Here is a 7,849-nt window from a genome sequence, read left to right on the forward strand (position 1 = left end):
CTGAAGTCCAACTGTAAGCCAATGTTGTCTAATTGCTTTTAAATTTATCTTCTGAATGAATCCTCACAATGCTTTGAGCTATTGATCTTCATTTTACAAATGAGGAAACTAAAGCTTGGTGAGATTAATATCACATGGTCAATAAGTGGCAGAAGTGATTTCAAAGCTCCTGTTATGATTATTTTCGAAGTCAAAATTCTGTCTTCTTTAGTCATATGAAGGCTGGATATGCAGTTAAAGAAGGCCAGTGACTCAATAACCTCCTTGCTGGCCACTGAGACAACCCCAGGGTCATATCTTCTGCAAATCTACTGTGTCCCCTTGCTTATAGCAAGTAGTAGTAGAGCATACTTGGTAACAAGCCTATTGTTTCTGCTTATGAACTGGTACCTATTAGAAAGAGTATCTGAAATAATTAGGATAATAACAAAAGCATAAAAAATGGCATAAAAATGATCTGAATTGCACTACCTAAAATAACCACTGTGCACATTTTGGTATACATCCATCCTTCTAGTCTATTTTTTTCCCCTGTATAAATGAAAACACACAATTGTGGTTATGTGGCTCACACTCTTTAATAACCTGCTCATTTCACTTAATAATTCTTCACAATGTTTGCCTATATCATTATGTTTTTCTTACATCATCAGTTTAACAGCCACCTGATGTTTCATCTTACTAACATGCTCTGATTTAGTCCACTGGTCTTCTGTTTCTGAACATTCATTTTCTCGTTGTTTGTTCGCCGTCACCCTCCATGCTGCAGGGAGTGCACGCGCTGGGACATCTTCACATGACTGAGGGTCTCCTTAGGAACAGGATTTGGGGATTCGTATGTATTACCAAATTACCTTCCAAAAAGGTAGACCCTTACATTCTCACTGATCTTCTATTCTACACGTGTGCCCCCCCTCACTCCATCGCTGCAATTGTTACCTTTAAAAACAAACGAAAAAACACCCTCATCTCAAAGAAGTTGGCCCTAATCAAGTTGAACCCATGTTATTATTGAGTCGTGTGGAGGCTAGAGAAACACTTTGATTTTCCCTGTCACTTTATCCCATCCCCATGCTACTAGAAAAGAATGCCTGCTCTCCTATTCCTGCCTTGCAGTCAGAACTGCCCGGCAAGACTCGTCTCTTCCTCACACCCTGAGTGAAGTTTCATCAAGAGGTGATAATATCCTGCCAGGCTAAAACCTTTTTGTGCCTCAGTATGGGTTTCCTGGAATTCAGACTGGTTTGGACAAGGCAATAAATGTTTGATCATTATAAAGAAAAGGCAGAATAATAGAATAATCCCTAAATATCTGAACTGTGCTAGCACATTCTGAGAACTGGTTTTAGGGTACCTATTTTTAAAAATCAGTTTTTGTAGCTAGAACTGTGATGTTATTTTTCAAATTCCCTTTACTATGATCAAAACAAAATTTGAGTGAGGGACTTGGCTGGACTTCAGATGCTTCCAGGAAGACTTTGACTGATAACCTATAAGGTAAGAAGAAAGAAGAGTTAATTTGAGACCTGAAGGTTGGAAGGGAACCTGAACATCACCTGATCAAATTTCCCTCTCTGTCTTGCACCAGGGAACAAAATAATCTGTTCTTTCTAATTTCTTCTCCTAAATCACCAATCAATTGGAAGGACTTGGGCATGTGCAGCTCAGTCCATTCCAGCTTTTCTTTGGGGGATGTGTCTGCCTATATAAAAAAAGCCTTCTAGTCCACTCTCTCTCTAATGCACTTACTTGAGTGGGGCAAGCTTCAGACCCAAAGAAGGGAACACCATGATTAGGAGTAAGTTCAGTTCAGGGAGCATTAGTAAGCCCTTTGGATATACATGGAAGCTATGCCAATAAATATCGCTTTCATCACTAATGAAGCTAACATTTTCATTTCCATCTCTCTAATCCTGATTGCATTTCTCATTTAGCTCCATACTTAGGAGAGTGAGGTGTTAATTATTGACTATATAAACCCCATCATTTGGTAGGATCAGAGAATCTTAAACATAGATAAGAAATGACATTTGGGGGAAATAAAAGGTGCTTGGATAGAGGCTTTAGGCCCCAGGATCTAGTTTGAGGTGCCCAGGTGGGTTTTTGCTTTGTTTGCATTGCCTTGGTTTACCATGGCTACAAGTAAGGTTGGATTGTAATTAACATTGATCTCAGAACACGCTGGCCATTTAGACCTTAGTCTTGGGCTGCCGTGACTTGACCTTGAAGCCCACTCTACTGCTTGTCCTAGAGTTTCGGGAGAGGCTGAGGCAGAAATTAGAACCTTTGGGTGTTGATGGGTGGAAGGGAATGTCTGCTTTCCCTAAGGTTGTCTGCCAAATGTTAAATCTATGAGGAGCTCTTTAAACTGCAATGTCAGTTTCGATTCTGATGTGTGCAAAACCATGGGGATAAAGATCTAGCTTTAAACAGGTATTGCCAGGCCAAGGCAGACAGCACTAACCTTGCTGCCCCAAATCTTATTTACTGCTTTAAGGATCAAAGAAGGAATGTGGAAGTCCTAACCTTTTATAAATATGGCTTGTCTGCAGTAGGTTCTGAGAGTTACTCTCTGTGTCTTGAGTTGGCATGGAGTTTGATTTATAAGAGTTCTGACCGTGACTTCAGTTTCCAAAGACCCAAACTGTGGCTTCAACCACAGAGTGGTAGTAAATTTTATTAGTAAAACAATTAAGTAAAACAAAATAGATAAGTACAGCCCCTTATTGTAAAAAGAATAAGTTATCTTCTAGGAAATTATTGAAAATTCAGAGGTCAAGCAGGCAATTAAAGACTGTCTAGACAATTTAAAAGTATTGGCAGAGTTTCTTGAGAGACTGGAAAAAAATATTGAACTAGTAAACTTTCCCACCTGGAAAACCCAGGATACTGTCTCAAACACTCGGGATTCCCAAGAAAATAGGCCAAGCACTTGATCTTGAGGCTTGCTCTTATGAAACGTATTTCTTAGCAGAGAAACTATGCACACCCACAATTATGCCTAAGAGTTACTTCCAGAGAAACTCTTTTGTTGCTCATATGAAGCCTTTCTCTCTCTAAGCCCAACTCTGCAATGAAATCATTACCCTCCCCACTATGTGGGTCACGATGTCCAGGGGTATGAGTCTCCCTGACAACGTGGGACATAACTTTCATGGATGAGCCTGGCCCTGGCATTAAAGGCTTGACAAAGCCTTTCTGCCCAAAAGAAGGAAAATAAATGTAACAAAATAAATGTCAGTGGCTAAGAGAGTTTAAATAGAGTCAAGAGGTTAGTCTGGAGGCTACTTTAATGCAAACTTCAGCTAGATATTGCTAATCACCAAGGTTTGTCAAACCCTAATGAACATCATTCCTGCTAATCCTAAGGAACACCCAGGGCTCTATCTGAAATCCTACAAAAGTTGCATGCATTAAATTTACTTTTCAGATACCTAAAACCTTCAGATGGTCCTAGGCCAAATAAGTCCTGAAACCCAGAGGGAGTATCTCCAAGAACATCAACCAGTTCTATACCCTTATCCCATATTGTTGACACTCTGTTTCAACATGAAAAAAGTTAGAATAGGCATAACCCAAATATCCTTAAAGATTGGGAGAAGGATCAAAAGAGGAGAAGGCATTATAACAGAGAAGGTAGGATTTAACAAATGAGTATGACTGCTGAGTCATTATATTGATACATCTTTTTAGTCTCTAGTATCTTAGAGCAGCTAGAAGGAAAAAGCCTGAAACTGTGGAACTATAATTCATTCTAAACTTTGAAATCTTTTCTATAACTAACTGTTAAAATTTACTTTGAAATTTATTTATTTTTTGTATATATGATATATTTCACAATAAAGAAAGTTTTTATTTTAAAGATTGCCTGTGCCTGGAACATTGGGTATGTAGGAATCATTTCAGTTAATAAATCAAGGAAGAACTGGAGTACCTTGACAAGTTTGTCTTCATACTTCAGTCTTCCTAGCTGGGCAACAGCAGATGAAAAATGAGACTCCAACATAAGACAACAGAGTGTTTAAGATGAAGGAAGAACGGATCTTCTTATGAGAAATGTTGACAACTCTGAGGAACAATCAAGCAGATATGAAAGGGAAATGAGATATAAATGGTAAAAGTAGCTGCACCTAAGTGTAAGTGCTCTAAAAGAGGGCATTAAGAAAGAAGAAAGCATTTTTGTTATTACTAGATTGGAAAGTGTGACAGGTGCACAAAGAAATAGAGCAAAGAGAAGAGGCATGATGTCAGAAAGGAGTGTGGGGCGAATGTGCCGGGTTGCTGGTGCCCATAAAGAACCTATACCAAGAACTATCCCCTGAAGACTGGGAGGGACACATGTGATACTGAATCTGGACGGACTTGTGTGATCAACAGAAGATACTCAAAAGAGCTTCTGGATCCATTTCATTGTGTCATATCTGTTATAGAGGGGTCTTGCAGCTTTTGTCTATTCATGAGAGAACATGTTGATACATTTATGGATTTAGGACTGTAAGGCCACCATCTCAGAAAACTCTGCCATTGAAGGACTCGTGTCATTTGATTAAGCCCATCCAGATCATCATTTTGATTAACTCAAGGTCAGTTGATCAGTAACTTTAATTATATTGGCAAATTTCCTTTTACCATGTAATGTACCATAGTCAAGAGTATGATATTAACAGTCCTGGAAATTGGGGTGGAAAATCTGGAGGATCACATTGGGATTCTACCTACCATATGCAGACTAAAGGGAAAGTAGGCAGTAAAATTATAAATGAAGGTCAGCCTAGGTTAGATGTGTTCTATAGGAGCCTATCACTTTGGTAGGGTCATTAAACTCCGGAAATGATGTGGGCAATATTTTTGGAAAGGTGAGGCCATGGGAAGACCCAGAAATGATCAATTTTGTATATCTCATTGTGGGAGAACACTTCAAATAAAATTTAGAGGGTGGCATTGGATATATATATACTTGTATATATATGAGTATATACATATATATAAATATTTATAAGCATATATATCTTGGCCAGAAAACAATTCAAAGGAAAGTGTTTTAGTTTGTAAGCTGCCAGAATGGCTTTTAAGAAGGGAATTTAATAAGTTGCAAGTTTACAGTTCTAAAGCCATGAAAATGCCCAAATTAACGCACCAACAAGAGGTTACCTTCACTCAAGAAAGGCTGATGCTATCTGGAAACAGCTCTGTCAGCTGGGACGTTACGTTGCCAATGTCTATGGGTTCTGGACACCTCCCTCACTGGGAGGGCACACGGCAACGTCTGTTCTGGCTGTGTGGACTCTGTTGGCTCTGCTGGTTCTTCTAAAATGATTCTGTTGGTTTTCCTAAAATGGTTCCTTCTTAAATAGCTCCAGTAAGCAACTCCATCTCGAATGGGTGGAGACTCATCTCCATGGAAACTACCTAATCAAAAGTTACTACTCACAATTGAGTGGTCACATCTCCATGGGAACAACAAAAAAGATACTACCCAGCAACAGTAAATGAGGATTAAAGGACATGGATTTTGTGGGGTACATAATAGCTTCAAACCAGCACAGAAGACATTTCATTACAGCAGATAGGAGAAGTTCTACATTTACTAGAGAAGGAAAGGGACTAAGCTAAGAAGCAGATTAAATGGCTAGAAACTCAGTTGGCCTTCATGAGAGAACTAACAAAACAGCAGAGGGAAAAATAGCAATAAGATGCCCCACCTCTTCTATCACTCCGCCTCTCCACCCCAGCCAGAAGGGGGCTGGCCTGGCCAACTGGTGAGCGTGGGGAAAGGGGTCTGGCACTAGAGACTTAACTTTTACTCTGGCTCTCCTTTCAGCATCTGCCTGCTGGCAAGGGGGAGCATTCTGCCCTACTTGCTCTTCCTGCGGGGAGCTCAGTGGAATCGATTCTACTCCCAGCAAGGAAAGTCTACAGTGGTAGGGCCAAGATCCTTTTAGGGGAATGTCACTAAGCCCTTTGGCTCCTCATAGTCAAATGTAATTTAATCCACGATGCAGCTAACAGCGTTGTCTTCACCTCCCGGGCCCTTCTCAGTTGGTTGCAATGCTTTCGCTGGAGCTCACTGAATATAAGGGCACTAAACATGGAGCAGCAGTCTGGTTTCCAAATCGGGGTCTGCCACTGACCTGCTCAGGAGTGCTGGGGACATCACATGCATTCCCTGGACCTGGGTTGTGTCACAACAAAGGAAGGGGGCAAGAGAGCCTCTAAAGTTCCATTCAGGAGGTCACAGTGTGGTGTTCGCAGGAGGACTCTGGGGCGGGAGGTGGGGGTCACGCTCACAGTCTGACTGCATGCTCATCAATCGCCTTCAAATGCCATAGCTGTTACCCATTTATTAAAGCCAGATTTGGGGAACTGGGATCCCAGACAGTGGTGCTGCTAGGGGACCCATTAAAAATAGAACAGAGCCTTGTTTGGTCTCCCTCTTCTCCTATGTTTAGATACTTCTGATAATTAAGTTTCTGATAATTTAGGCATGTTTTTCTGAGAGCAAGAATACAAAGGTTGCCAAAGCCTCCAAGTGGTTCTCATTTTAATTTGGCTGGAATTAAGAAAAATATCTACAAGTTCAAATTATCTCTTCTTCTTAAGGATTATTTTAGGGCTGATACTCCTGCTTCCAACCCTCATGATTTCTTTTTTCTCTCTGGTTTCCTCTCTCAGCTGTGCTCTACATTTTAGAGTCTCTGACTGTCTCTCATTCCCATCCCATTTATAATTTCAATCTTGAGAGCACCTGGGTACCTTGGTGATCAGCTTTTAATTTTAGCATGGAGCAAAGTGGGGGATGCAGATGCAAGCTGAGTGCTAAATAAATCTTGTGCCTGTCTATGTTGTTTAAAATGTTTTAGAAAGTTGGTTGTTGAAAACAGAGCCAAGGTTTTGAGGATTTAATTTGTGTGTGTAATTTTTCTACAGTTTGTCATGTCCCCATCGACATAGCGAGGTAAGAAAGTTGATGAGGACACCTCGTGGAGATGGCACAGTTGGAAGAAAAGTCAATCTATGTTTTTAGATCTCTCTCTGTAGCTCTTTTTTTATGACTACCTCTGGTAATGATGTTTCTGATAGGTTAACTGAATACCTGACAAGAGATGAAATGAAAAACAATCTTTTTTATTGAGGCTGTACTGTTGGGTAAGGACATTCATGTAAGGTTATACATAGAAACACCTCGGCCCTGAGACCAGGTTTGTCCTAGATTCTTTCAAAAGGGGAGCTGTCCCTCGGTCAATCTGAGTGCCTGAGTGGAGAGGACATTTGATACATTGTGGGCAGTCCTATAGGAGAGATATAAGGCTTTCCTGTTGTTAGTCAGTAAGCTTTGGGAGTTACTCCACAGCATAATTGAGCAAAGCTGACTATTAGTGGTGACCACACCAAAGAGGCATTCTACAAAGATCCTGAGTGGTCCCGAGGAGGGGCTCTCAACCCTAGCTGCAAATTATAGTTCCCAGAGAAACTTAATAAACAAGACAAAGCACAATGGCAACTAAAAAGATAGCTGGGACCCACACCAAGTCAATTAAGCTGGAAACTCTAGAATCTCTGGAAGTAAATCGGGTCCAGGTATCAAGTCTCCCCACTCTTAGAAAGAATCCTGAGTAATTCTGATGCACGGTGAGAGTGGCAACCACGGATCTAGAGGGAAAGTAGAAATTAGGTTTCTTTCTTGCTTATTTAGTTTGGTTCAAAGATTAAGGTCTACTTCCTTAATTCAAAAAAGCTCCAACCTGTGACCAACTTACTTCACTAATGGGAAGTTTCCTCTTAAGGTTCAGGACAAGCTCTGACTAGTGGTCATGTGTCCTTTGTCTGGTCTCAAGCAGACATGCAGTTC

At 40.6% G+C, this 7,849-nt stretch overlaps 2 long non-coding RNA genes across 2 annotated transcripts; one reads left to right on the top strand and one right to left on the bottom strand.

Moving 5' to 3' along the window:
- Positions 1 to 542: 542 nt before the first annotated feature.
- LOC143686514 (uncharacterized) lies at positions 543 to 6,207 on the bottom strand. Its single transcript, XR_013177218.1, has 5 exons — positions 6,132 to 6,207; positions 5,152 to 5,409; positions 3,935 to 4,068; positions 1,355 to 1,490; positions 543 to 811 (listed from the first exon to the last, which is right to left on the bottom strand). It is a non-coding gene; the product is annotated as an uncharacterized LOC143686514 (long non-coding RNA).
- LOC143686515 (uncharacterized) lies at positions 4,247 to 6,420 on the top strand. Its single transcript, XR_013177219.1, has 2 exons — positions 4,247 to 4,583; positions 5,822 to 6,420. It is a non-coding gene; the product is annotated as an uncharacterized LOC143686515 (long non-coding RNA).
- Positions 6,421 to 7,849: the final 1,429 nt, after the last annotated feature.

Source organism: Tamandua tetradactyla, chromosome 6, assembly GCF_023851605.1.
Source record: "Tamandua tetradactyla isolate mTamTet1 chromosome 6, mTamTet1.pri, whole genome shotgun sequence".
NCBI lineage: Eukaryota > Metazoa > Chordata > Mammalia > Pilosa > Myrmecophagidae > Tamandua > Tamandua tetradactyla.